The 13,747-nt window shown below is 37.4% G+C and overlaps 1 pseudogene; it reads left to right on the top strand.

Annotated features, from left to right (window-relative positions):
- Positions 1 to 396: 396 nt before the first annotated feature.
- LOC127214600 (F-box only protein 33-like) lies at positions 397 to 4,430 on the top strand (annotated as a pseudogene).
- The last annotated feature ends 9,317 nt before the right edge of the window (positions 4,431 to 13,747 follow it).

Raw genomic sequence — 13,747 nt, forward strand, 5'->3', positions numbered from 1 at the left:
AAGAGTCACATATTTATTTACTCTTGTATAAAATATCAGGATGCAATTTTCTGATAAACTTAGGTCTGTGGCTACAAAAGGTTCTTCACACCTTAGTGTTTTGTTTGCTGTTTTAAAAATGTCTCTGTGCTGTTCTTTTACTCTTACTTCTTCTGGGACTCCAGATGTGAGCTCAGCATTTGGCTTTGGTTCCAGTGTTGTCCACAGTCATTAAATTTGAATACAAGCTTTGTACTTAGTCCATGCCCTTTACCATGTTTGCTATTTCTCTGTACTTGCCATCACTCTGAATATGCACAACAGTCTGAATGTGATTTGCCTATGAATTTGATGGTAGAAGCTACTCTAGAATATCTTTTAGACATATTTTAATATGTGCTTATATTAAACATTTAGAAAATCATTTTGACCATTTTCTCCTATAGGAAACTCCAGAGGTTTAATCTGTTTGGAGATAGAAGCAAAGAAGTCTATCCAGCACATACCTCAAGAGGGAAGAACTTGACTTCAAGAAGATTAATCAGTTAAGTCACACAGTAAGCTTTACAAGGGCATGTGTTAATAACAAGTCTAGCTCTTGACTGAAAAGTAGTAAGACACAATCAAGAACAGTGATCTTTAAAAATTATGGAGGTAACGTACAGGCAAGAAGATCTGAATCCACATTTCCTGATCTTGTGTAAATGCTGTAGAAGCATGATGGACTACCTACAATTATAACTTTGGCAGGCCCAAGGTCAGGTATCCCAGAGCAAGCAGGCCCACAGAGGCTAGCCCTGTCAGCAGACTCTGGTTTGATTGAGAGAGCCTGCCCTCTCTCTCTCTCTGTCTCTCTCTCTCTCCACACACACACAGTGTTGGGCTAGAATATATGTCCTATAAATATCTTAACTGCATTTTAGTTGTGATTATGTGACAATTGATGGCATAAATCTTTTGGGATAAATCATATAGCTTGCTGGGTAAGTATTGCTATGTGAATTGTTAATATTTTATTTTATGCATTTTAAGTGTTTGCCTGCATGGGTATATATGTACCGCATATATGTCTCTTTGCTACAAGTCAGAAGAGGGTTTTGGTTCTCTTGTAAATGTAGTGAGTGAAGGTAGTGTGCTGGTGGGTGGGTGCTGAAAAATGAACCTGGATTCTTCTGCAGAGAAAGCTCTCTTACACAAATCCCATTCCTGCTATTTAAAGGTGTTATTTTTTTTCACTTGCTTTTATTATCTTTTCTGCATGTTTAATGTATCTTACTGATTACATTGTAATGTGAGACTAATTGCATTTGTAGATTGGATAGAAATAAAGTAATGGGAAACAATATATCTCAACATTGAATGCTTTGTGTTGCCCATTTCTAAAAGATTACTGTCAAGTGCTAATGATAACATTGTGTTCTGTTTCCTTGTATAATTTAGCAGCTGTTTGAAAAATACTGAGTAGGAGTAGGAGACTAAAATAGCTGTCTTGTGTGTTTCTGCTGGAAATAGTGACCCCCCAACATCCCTGTTGTCTCTAACTCAATTGCCAACACTATGGAGCACCTGATTTTACTGGGCAATGGTATTTCTGGCAACAGCACACTTATTACTGCAGTTGAACTAGAGTGGTGTGTAAATCTGAGTTCACTTGCCCTGGATTTCTGTGATTTTACAGCTGAGATGGCAAGAGTCTTAACTGATAGCAACCATGTGCCTTCACAGCGATCTCCTGGTCCGCAATGTTTCAGTGATGCACAAATGATTACACAACATGCCAAATGATGAGAACTATAAAGCCCTAGCAGGAAAGATCTCCAGCCTTCAGGTCTATCTAATGGCTTTTGATGTGCAAGGAGAAGACATGCTAAAGATTCTGAAACCCAGTATACCACTTGAGAGTGTTCACTTTGACAGCTATGTCACTTGTGTCTCAGGGGCTATTGTTGATCTTATATCCAGGCAGTACAGCAAATTTCTCACCCAGTTTTTATTGGTAATTATTGTAAGTGACACGTCTGGTTTTCCGGATCTTAGTGACAGGTGCAATAAAGATCAATTTATTTTATCAGCATGAAGGTGCACAAAGCTCATGGTGTGTGGTTTTATTCACTATAACTTGATACTGGCATCATACCTTAAAGTGTTTCATTCTGGTAAATATATCGCAAGTTTGAAAGTCCTGTCTCAACCCTGAGTGCTCTATCCCTGGGTCCCTGTAATGATTTTACCTGTCATGAGGAAATAATACTAACGTAGCTAAGGAAATAGATATGTAACTACCTACATTGGGTATATTCACTCCAATCAGAAGATCCTGAAATGATTAGGAGGAGGGACACAGAAAGAAGGAAAGTGTGACTTTTATACTTACAACCTCATCTTTTAGATTCTAGTGTTGATGTATTTACTATATTGTTTAAATTATCTATTACTTATACATATGCTTACTTCTTAGCCATTCATCTTAGTATGTGTACTATTCTCTTTTGAATAGAGTTGCTATTCAAATATACTAAGAGAAAATTTTACTTTAATACAAATACATTTTATTTTAATATAAATAATATATGAAAATGTCTTACCTAGGCATGGCATCACAAGTAAATAATCTGAGCTCTTGAGAGGCTGAGGTAGGAAGATTGCCAAGAGTTTGAAAGGGCAGTCTGGTCTACATAAGTGTTCTAGTCCAGCCTGAGATACAGTGTGAGACCATGTTCATAAATTAGTAATAATCAGAGTATAGTGGCACACATCTTAAATCCCAGGACTTCAAAGGAAGAGGAATACAGATCTCTGTGAGTTCAAGGCCATCATGGTCTACAAAGCTAATTCTAGGACCACCAGCGATGCTACACAGAAAAATCCTAACTCAAAAAACAAAAAGAACCAACAAATAGGTAACACAACAAGCAAGGACTGTTTTACCTCTATAGTAACTCTTTCATTGTTTTTGAAACTATTTTTCTTAGCCTGCAATTGTGTCCCTTTAGGTTTTACTTTATAATTGGCCATAGAATTATAGGTAATAGACAGAAAAAGATCCATATTAAAATTAGCAAGTGGTTGTTGGGGAAGATGGCTCACGGAATGAAGTGCTTAATGTGCAGGTACAGGACTAGTGTTCATATATCTGGAACCCATCTAACAGCCAGGCCGCTTGGTGGCCACCTCAAGTCCTCTACTCAGGAACAGAGAATAGAATCTCTCCCTGGGTCATGCTGGCTAGCTATTCAAGTTCTGGTTCAATGTCAAGATCCTCTCTCAACTAACAAATCAGAGAGCAAACAGGAAAGGCATCCAGTGTCACCTTTAGACCTCTACAAGTTGGCATACACTTGCATGCATGCACATTGTGTAAAGTAAAAACAGGGATTGCCAAACAATCCTTTTTAAAGCTTTTTCTTCTTTCAGAGTCTTAGATAGAAATAAAGCTTCATCATCTTCCTCACTTATCCTTTCCCAGAGGTGACCTCTGTTCTGAGGCTGACACATAGTCTTATGTTTCCTATGACTTCTGATAATAAACCATTGCTCTCAAAGTTCCAGATGTCATGACTGTAGACTATGAGAAGCCATAGGAAATATTTTTGCAATGAAGAAAAATTCCTGTTTTGTATATCAGGTTTTTGTTTGTTTGTTTTGGTCCTCAAGACAGGGTTTCTGTGTGTACCCTGGCTATTCTGGAACTCACTCTGTAGATCAGGATGAACTCAAACTCAGATATCTGCCTGCCTCTGACTCCTAAGCACTGGTTCTAAAGGCATGTGCTATCACAGCCCAGATACATACATACATACATACATACATACATACATACATACATACATATATGGGACTTAGGTGGGAAATAAAATGTGTTCCTTATGATAAATCAAATGTCTTTTTTTTTTTTTTTTTGCTGAGTGAAATACCACTTGACAGCTCACAACTCTGTGACATTATTAAGAGAGTATGAAACACCTTGGTAGTCATGACTTTTTATTCTCAATTTGTTTTAAAGGGAAAGGACTGACATGGTGAAATACAAATGTGTAGCTTCTTATGAAGCACTTACCGAGGAACAGAGTAAACTTACCAAAGACAGAATAAAACAGAAGAGAAAGACAGATGCCTTCTTCTTATATTTAAGATGATACCATGTGGGCACTCATCCTCATTGCTATTGCTGGTCTTTGTGGCTCTCATCTCAAATGCTTGCAGTCACTGAAGAAAGCATTAATATTTACCAAGGTGAACTAACCGAGGATGATGTGGATTCCCGTGCATAACCTTATTGAGCAGAGCAAGTATCGCTGGGCCTTGGTCAACCTTGGCAAGCAGTCCTGGACCCTGAATCACTCAGTGTCTTCACTAAACCAAATTGTCATTTTTACAGAGAGATACTAAACTTCAATGAAGACATTATGTTTTGTAAAATGTATAATTTCTGTGTCCAGATATGCAAGTAGGGTCTTAGTATTTTTTTTAAGTATTGTAAACTAAACAATTTGTGCTGTGTTAAATCAGCTTTATAGGATTATATATGTATATTCTATTTCTTGATCAAAGAAAATAGTTAGGTATTGGTTTTACAAGTAGAATGTTACATTGTACAGGGCTTTATTGGTTGATTAGATTGTTACCAAACCTTAAGGGCAAATAGACAATAATTATCTGAGGTTGCTGCCTAACTTTTTCATTGAGGTACTCTGCTTTTTGGACATTTTTATTCTTTCTTTTTCAAAATGCCGAGCTTAGAAGCCAAATACACACACACACACACACACACACACACACACACACACACACACACACACTCATAGCATAGCCAGGTGGATTGAATGCAATGCACTGCATCTATGTGTTCTGGTAGCATCTCATTGATTTTGGTTTAAAATAGAAGGGAAGGTAGTGTCCCAAATGAGATTTCTTTAACAGAAACCTGAGTTTAACTTTTATTAACTATATAATAATTGATACTGCCAATTACCATTCTGAATTTCATATAGTATAAGTTAGATATTGTTTCATCCTTTTTAAATGCATTTATATAAACTGAACCCTCAAATTGCTGGATATTTTAGGCTATATCCGACTTAAGTTTTTTCACCTCTTACATTCAAGTTAGCTTCTTCAGCCCAGATATCAAAACAGTGGAGGCAGAAATGAACTGTATTCCAGGGAATACTTCAAGGCTAAGTGAAAGCACAGAACTGTAGGCAAACAGGCTTGCAAAACAATATTAGTCATAACATCCTTAACAAGTCACAGGATTCTCTCTGTCAGCATGCATGTCAGCTGGCAAAGAATAGATCTGCATGAAAAAGTGCCCACATGCTGGCTGGATCTGGCCGCTTTGGCCAGCTGGATGCTGCTAGATTGTACTATTTAATGTCGAATTTTGACTTGTGGTAGACAGCTGTGCTGTGTGTCAGCATCCTCAGATGAGGGATGGGAAAAAAAAGACAAGGAAAAAAACGCATTTGAGTGAAGAGAGAATGGAAGGGAAAGAAAGGAAACACAAAAGCTTGTTCCATGACAGGTGTGAGTTGCTATGGTACATACAATAATGTTAAGGACAGCCTCCAATAATCAAGTAAGTAGCCGACATGGGTGGCTAGCAGTGCTGAGACCTGGCTGCTCCATTGGAAGTTTGGAAACACAATTTATTTATGGAACAACTTTATATATCTTAAAATGGTTTTACCATCTTATATTAAATGAACTGTTGACAGGCGTGCACTTTGTCCAGTGAGCACATACTATGTGGATTTTATATGCACATCTGTAGTGTGAATCCACTGGCACAGTGTGTGTAAATTCCAGATGTGGTGAGAGTTTCCCTTGTACAGGTCATCAGATAAAGCAACTCCTGACAGAAACTGTAAGGAAACCAGCAAAATGTTTGACCCAAAGATGGATGTTGTATGGTTTATGTTAAATATATATTCTTTTAATCACTGAAGAAAGCATTAAAAAGTGACCATTGTAATGTATTTTATTGTATATGAAACACAAACTGTCGATGTTTAAATAAAACTCTTTGGCTGCAGAGTTTAGAAAGCTTAAGTTTTTTTTTTTTTTTTCACTTTGAGAAAATCCAAGCTTACAAACAGACTAAGTCAAGCATGTTCACACACTCCTATAATCCTAGTTCTTAGAGACAACAGGAAGATTGTAAATTGAAGGTCACTGTCTCAGTTACTTCTCTGTTGCAGTGAAAAGCACCATGACTAAGGCATCTTATAAAAGAATGTGGTTAATTGGGCTCACAGTTTCAGATGGTGGAAGAAAAGCAGGACACCAGCAGGAAAATCTGAGAACTCTTTTCTTCATCCACAAGTAGGAGGGAGGAAGAACTGAATATGGCACAGGGCTTTTGAAACCTCACAGTCCTATATCTTAGTAACTGTTCTATTGCTGTGTGAAATGACACCATGACCAAGGTAGCTCCTGTAAGTGGAAACATTTAACTTGGGGCTTGCTTACAGTCTTGGTGGCTTAGACAATTGTCAACATGTGAAAAGAATGGCAGCATGCCAGCAGGGATGGTTCTGAAGAAGTAGCAGAGTTGCTTTTTTTTTTTTTTCATTTATTTATTTTATATAACCAAGTTCATTTAAATGAAAACAAACATTTATACACAATATTTGGGAATTTGGGCGTCATTCTTTCCAAACTCCTTCCTACTGGTAAGGGGCGCTGTCATGGGTGATTCGAAGAAGATGCAGAAATCCTGGCTGTAGTCTGTAAGTTTTGAATGTAGGATCACCTCATACTCTGTTTCAGGTGGTCTGGCTTGATCAAACCACATTAGTCTGGAAGGAATCCACATCTTTTTATTTTCTGTGGAAACAAAAATAGAAATCCTTTTCCCCAGTAACTTGTCCTTGAACTTAAATTTTGGAGTCAAAGCATTTTTTAATTTAATTTATTATTTTACATATCAATCCCAGTTCCCTCTCCCTCCCTCCCTCCTTCTCTCCCTTCCTCCCTTCCTCCCTTTTTCCCTCCTTCTTCCCTCCCTTTTCTCTCTCTGCCCTCTCACATGCCCTCTAACCATCCTCTGCTCCCATACCCCCACCCCAATTCCATATGTAGGGGAATGCCATCCAGTTGGGGCCATGTAGGTCTGACAGGTCATGTGAAGTAGGGACTAGGGCTTCTCTCCTGCCTCTAGATTAAGGCAGTTATCCCAGTCCAAAAACTGTTGTTTCTATGTGAAATAAAAAATTTTATTTTAAAAATATATTCATGAATCTATATAAGTATTTCATATGATATCAATGCATGAATCTATATTTAAAAAGACAGTGGAAGGACAAAAGCCACATGGCAACATACTCTGAAGTGTTGTAAACATCACTTCCTAACAGATGTTTTCCATTGATTCAACCATTGTCTACTTTACTAAGTATTGTATACTGATTTTATGTTTTGTTTATGAAAGAAGATGAAGCAGAGATGGTTACTCTTATATCCTATAATTACACACTCACATTGCTCAAAAGTAATGCCCAATTCAATTTCATGAGCTTTCACCTGTCCCATTATCACTTCAATTAGTCTAAGTATAAGGGAAACTAAATGTCTTATCATGTCAGGCTCTTGTTTCAGGCTATGAACAAACTATGACAGCAAGAATCTGGGTCCCTAGGATTCACAGAGCAGGAGAACGACATTTAGTATGTGATTACTACAGGCCAGAATTAGCACTTAAATAATGAATTTGATTTCTTGAGTTGCAAATTTTAGGTCAGATATGGAACAATTTTGCATGTTTTTATGCCCAATGAAATTAATAGTATTTTGGGAATCAAAATTGCTAATACAAAGTAAAATACTGCTCCAGGGAGAGAAAGAAGAAAGTGGGTTTAAACAGAGATTTAAGGATGTCAAGTTTACAAAAGTTTCAATATAAAACTTGATTGTAGATAAATACTAGTCATTAGTTCTTTTCAATTTGCTGAATCAAGAAATAAAATGGGAATGAAGAAGTAGATGTACATGTTGTAAAATTCTAATTAACAGAAGAGAGGGAAGCAGTGCATTCAGTACAAAGCTTTGCTTTCTGTCTGGAGCAGAAACACCTCCTGGTCACTGAATGTCCCCATTGCCACTAGGGAACCATTCCAGTCATGATCACACTGCTGTGCTAGAGAATGAGTTCTTATGCTGTTCCTTTACACTGAAGCAAAATATAACTTAACAGGTGAAAACCACTGGTTGAATACACCGACAGGAAATTCATTAGTTAGGTCTCACTCTCTATTCCTATCAGTATGCAAGACCAAGAACATGAACACCAGTCTGAAGATACTTGAACTCCCTACCTCAGAAAGAGGTATCTCAAAGTAGTTACATTACGGCAGCTCTCTCAATGCAGCCCATGGAAAACAGTCAATATCTTATATGTTAAGAATAAAATGACAGGCATGGTGGTACGCACCCTTAATTCCAGCACTCTAAGGGCAAAATCAGGAATATCTCCAAAGTCAAGGCCAGCCTGGTCATCACAGCAAGTACAAGGGACTACACACACAGACCCTATCTCTAAGAAGCAAGCAAACAAAATTAATCAATGTATAAATAGTTAAACTGAGAAAAGAGGAAATATATAAAAAGCCAGTCAGACTGACAGGAAGAGAATAGGGCTCTTTGCCTACTGTGTGAGCTGAGAACCTCAGCTGTCACCAGAATGTACTGTAGAAAAATAATATTCCAGCTGTCAATTAATCACCATACATTGAGCATCAGAATAGGAATGCCTGTACCTACTTTTGCTCTCTCTCTCTCTGTCTCTCTCTCTCTGTCTCTCCCATCTCTTTCACCTATCACACACAGCATACACAAGCACACTTGTTTTTGAAGTGTTAAAACTCGTCAGTGAACTAAGTTAAAAAAAAAAAAAAAACCTGAAGTTCATCATTAGGCAATATTCTGGCTTCTTTAAACCATATGTAAGTTTTTAAAGTCTCTTATTCTTCATTTTTGGTCATTCATATCTAACTGCAAAAAGTAGGGTACATATTTCGTAAGATAACCAAATCACAAAAACTACAAATGCTTTACATCTTTTTATATAATTTATGTCTGCAGATAGATGCATTGTTGTTCACTACTCCCATGTCTGATGAACACATGCATGTCTGGTGTACTTGGAGCCAGAAGTGGCCACTGGATTCCTTAGATCTGGAGTGCTTTAAACCCCAATATGAATACTGAACTCTGGTTTGACGTAGCAGCCAGTCTTAACTACTGAGCCACCATCTCTCCAGCCATAGACATTTCCCCCTTGAACCACTGAATTGTTGGTACAGTAAAAAAGACTACATTATGGAATCATGTTTATGGAAACCTGGCTGGGTTTTTGGTTATTTATTTTGTTTTGTTTTTTTTTTTGTTGTTTTGTATAATCGATGCCAAACAAGATTATTTATTCAGTAGAAATTTATTTGATTAAATATACAATATCTCTACATTTGTCTAAAACCATAGCGAACACATTCCAGGTAAAGATACAAAGCATTCCCAGTTTAAGATAGACCAATAATAAAATTACATTTATAAAACTACCATAATTATGAATAGGTAGTCCACCTGAAAAATACTATACAGAATTAAATAAAATGGAAAAAATTACCAATAAGATTCAGAGTTAAATCATCCTTATTTACAAAATGCTATTCTGTTACCATTTGATTTGAGGAGCAATATCATCACATAGGAACAGCAGTTACCTAAACTTCATCTAAAAAGAAAATGGATGCCGAGGAATCGGTCAGGTGTCCTCTGTCTCCAGATGTTCCAGTGCAGGCTGGAGGTTCTGGTGCAGGTTGACTGGAAGTAGGATTCAAGTCAGGAGAGAACTCATTTCTACTTTGAGATGTAAGAGTGGTGGAAGAACTCGAAACTTGGGGGAAGATAAGATGGAAATCCCCTTCATTTGCACACATTTCTCCCTGTTCCAAGAGACAGGAAAAAGACAGTGGGAGTTGAAACCCTGTACTGCACCCTTGTTAAACCACTAGTTCCAGCCCTTATTCTGGTATCCAAACATTCATACCACAATATTTGATCTGCCAAATAAATCTTGACATTACATAATGGACATTTGAGCTACAAAGGACTAATAATAACATCACAAAAAATTTCAAGGGTGTTTGTCACTGGCAGCAATGCAAGATCTCAATACAGTGCAGACTTACTGGAAATAAGCTTTTCAATACATTAAAACTTTGAAACTTAACATTCAGGTCATTGATCTCGACCTGATATCCTATTTGAAGCATTTCCTGTCATGCCAAGGACAACCTTAAATCCCTCCACCACCAAAAAAAAAAAGCCTCATGGCATGCTCATAGAAACTTAAGACTAAAGGTGAGGGCACAGAGCAGACAACTAGGACAACTAAGCTAGTTCTTGTCTAGTATTGGAAATATGATTTTCTGTATGGAAACATGTGATTCCAAAGGGGGAAATTATACTGTAAAATCAATAAATTACTTTTATTTTAAAATGTAAGGGTTGGAAAGAATTTCAAAAAATTCAATAAATGACTAAATATGATCTTAGATTTTGATTAGGATCATGTGGGAACCACTACTTAGGAGACATACTTAATACTTTAAAACAATTTAGCCAGTAATCATAAGACAAACATCTAAGTAATTATTTTAAATATTTTTTTTATTTTAAATATTTTAAATATACTCTTATATTACATGAAGTACACATATACTTAACATTAAAAATGCTTGTAACTGAACATTGGTGGCACAGGCCTTTAATCCCAGTATTTGGGAAGCACAAACTAGCTTTCCAGTTAAGGCTCCAAAGCTATAGGGAAACCCAGCCTTGGGGAGAAAAACAAAGCAAAACAAAAACCTGCTTATACATTCAATGATCTTTTAACCTATCATATTACAGTTAAAATTCAAATTCAAATTTGCCTAATATTGATCAAGGTGAAGCTTTTACTTCCTTTGATGCTGGACAGTAACCTGTGAGCCATATAAACCCTGTCCCTCTCAAGTTGGTTCTGGCTAGTGTTTCTCCCTGTAAAAGGAACCTAACTTGATGGAAAGCACAGATAAGCACTGACACAAACACAGACCTTTAAAGAAAGCCTACATGGCATTGGAGGAAACTGCAGGCCTTCAATATCCCTTATTGGGACATACTGTTGAGGATCTGCACAGGTGTTTCCTGGTGGAGGAGTTGGTGGGATCTGTCCTCTAGGATCACCTGGTAAGGCAGGGCCTCCAGGGCCTCTAACCTTGGGAACAAGTGGAGGAATCAAGCCATGGCCAGCTGGTTGGCATTCAGCAGGGACATAGTTGGGCACACTTGCCTTCTGTAACAGAGAAACAATCAGCAGTAAGTAAAGACATTTAATTAACAGCTCCTTTCCTGGGTGTGTGAGGCATAGAAGAAAGCAGTCCATTACATTCTAGTAAGGCTGGGGATAGGCTCAGTATCCCACAAAGGTGCAGGAGCTGCTTATTTGTTATTCTAAGTAGTTTTACTGACTTCACTCTCTCCACACCTCTTCCATATTGTAGTTGAAGTTCTAGCTAAGGCATTAAGACAACAAAAGAAGATCCACGGAATACAAATTAAAAGTAACAAATCAAACTTTCACTATTTGCAGATGATATGACAGGTTACATCAGGGAATACCTACCACTGATAGACACCTTTACCAAAGTGGCAGGATACAAAATTAACTAAACATATAAAAAAATTAATCACTAACCCTACTATATACATATGATAAAGGGGCTGAGAAAGGAATCACAGAAACATCTCTCTTTTTTTTTTTTTTTTTGCATTATCCAAGAAAACATAAAATAGCTTGGGGTAATGTTAACCAAACAAGTGAATAACTTATTTAATAAGAATTTTGAGTCTTTAAAGAAAAAAAATTAAAGAAGATACCAGAAAATGGGAAGATCTCTCATGCTTTTGGATAGGTAGGATTAACATAGTAAAAATAGTAGTCTTTCCAAAAGTAATCAACAGATTCAATGCAATCCCTATCATAAACCCCAGCACAATTCTTCACAACCTTGAAAGAACAATAGTTCTTCCTATGGAAAAACAGTAGACCCAGGGTAGGCTAGACAACGTTGTATAATAAAGGAACTTCTTTCTGGAGGCATCACTTTCCCTTTCTTCAAGCTCTACTGTAGAGCTATAGTCCTGAAAACAGTTTGGAACTGTCACAAAAATGGATAGGAAGACCAATGGAATCAAATTTAAAACACTGATATTAACTCATACATCTACCAATACCTGATTTTTGACAAAGCAGCTAAAGTTATACAATGGAATATAAAAAGCATTTTCAACAAATTGTGCTGGCATAACTGGAGGCTGACCTGTAGAAGACTCCAGATCACTATGCATAATACTTAAGTCTAAATATATCAAAGAAAGACCTCACCATAAATCCAGCCACATTGAACCTCCCAGAAGAGAAAGGGGAGGTATCCATGAAAAAATTGGTACAGGAGCCTGCTTCCTGAACATAACTCCAGTACCACAGACTCTGAGATCAACAATTAATAAATGAAATCTCTTGAAATTGAAAAGCTTATTTAAGACAAAGAACACAGTCAACAAGACAAAATGGCAGCCCACACAATGGGAAAAGATCTTCAACAACCCCACATCTGACAGAGGGCTGATTTCCACAATGACAAAGAACTCAAGAAGCTAGGTACCAAAACACCAAATATTCTAATTAAAAAGTATGGTACAGAACTAAATAGAGACACCTAAGAATGTGTTCAAAATCCTCAGACACCAGGGAAATGCAAATCAAAAAACTCTGAGATATCATCTTACTCCTGTCAGAATAGCTAAAAACAAAAACACAAATGACAGTTTATGCTGGAGAGGATATGGAGACTGTAGTAAATTCTTCCACTGCTGGTGGGAGTGCAAACTCGTACAGACATTTTGGAAATCAGTATGGTGGTTCCTCAGAAAAATGGGAATCAGTGTACCTCAAGTTTCAGTAATTCCACTCTTAGGCATATACCCAAAATATGCACACTCATATAACAAGGACATCTGTTCAACTATGTTCATTGAAGCATTATTTGCTCAACTGAAGAATGGATGGAGAAAATGTGGTACATTTAAAGAATGAAATACTATTCAGAGGGAATAAACAATGTAATCTGGAAATTTGCTGGCAAATGGAAGGAACTAGATGGAACCATCCTGAATGAGGTAACCCGGTCACAAAATGACAAACATGGTATGTACTCACTCATATATGGCTTTTGGACAGAGCAAAGGATGGCCAGCCGACAATCCACAATGCCAGAGAAGCTAGGAGAGAAGGTGGACCCTCAGAGAGACATACATGTTGCCGTGGAGAAGGAGAAATGGGCAAGATCTCCCTAGAAAATTGGGAGAATTGTGGATGGTGGGAGTTAGGGAGAAAATGATGAGAGAGGTAGGCATAATGGAACAGGAAGATTGAGTTAGGGAAAGAATAGGGGAGAGCAAGAAAGGAGACATTATAATAGAGGGAACCATAACAGGTTTTAAGAGAAATCTGGCACTAGGGAAATGCCAAGAGATCTATAAGAATGACCCCAACTCACAATGTGAGCAACAGTGGAAAGGCTACCATAAATGCCTTACCTTGATAATGAGATTGATAACTAACTTATATGCCATCATAGAACCCTCATCTAGTAGCTGATGGAAACAGAAGCAGTACCCACAGATAAACACTGAGCCAAACTCCTAGAATGCAGTTGCAGAG

This window comes from Phodopus roborovskii, unplaced genomic scaffold (assembly GCF_943737965.1).
Source record: "Phodopus roborovskii unplaced genomic scaffold, PHOROB, whole genome shotgun sequence".
In the NCBI taxonomy this organism is placed as follows: domain Eukaryota; kingdom Metazoa; phylum Chordata; class Mammalia; order Rodentia; family Cricetidae; genus Phodopus; species Phodopus roborovskii.